Below are 751 nucleotides of genomic sequence, written 5' to 3' on the forward strand. Positions count from 1 at the left end.
CTCTGGAGTGGGTTGGGAGGATGAATGCTGGTAGAAACTCAGCAGACTATGGCAGTTCCTTCCAAAGTCGTTTCATCATGACTGAAAATGTCCCTAGCAGCACCCAGTACCTGCAGATCAGCAGCCTGACAGCAGAAGATTCTGCTGTTTACTTCTGCGCTCGAAGTGACACAGTGACTGAAAGCAGAGGAACAGCTGCACAAAAACATCCACAGAAAAAAACCTTTAATGTGGTGATGTTTGCATTGTCTAACAGTAAATGCTAATAATGTTAATAATATTTCAGATTAAATTGTATTTTATTTAATTAAAAATTGAGAGTCACTTTCTATCCACATATTGTACAAAAATGGAAGCAAAAAGAGAAAATAGGCTGAATTCCTTTGAGTCCCTAAACGAGACATTACATTTTTATTTTATTTTTTATTTATTTTTTCCCAATTTGTCTGTTATGTTACAAACACCAGACTAAACTGACTTTATTGAACCAGTTTGGATTGAATTATTAAATGGTCAGAGATACGTGGCACGAGTATAAAAAAACATATTCATATGAAGAGGTTAAGTTGGTACCTGGAAACAACAATAAAAGCAGTCCAAATAAAAGATTGTATATAAAAATAACATTGTTGAACATGGAAAAAAAAAATTAAATCAAATCAAACCTCCTCCACAACCCCTCCCCCCCCCCCCCCCCCCCAAAAAAAAAAAGACATTTGAAACAAAAAACAAAAAAAAAAAAAAAGAAAAA

This window comes from Poecilia latipinna, unplaced genomic scaffold, assembly GCF_001443285.1.
Source record: "Poecilia latipinna isolate Pla-1442-1.1 unplaced genomic scaffold, P_latipinna-1.0 Scaffold1469, whole genome shotgun sequence".
Classification (NCBI taxonomy): Eukaryota; Metazoa; Chordata; class Actinopteri; order Cyprinodontiformes; family Poeciliidae; genus Poecilia; species Poecilia latipinna.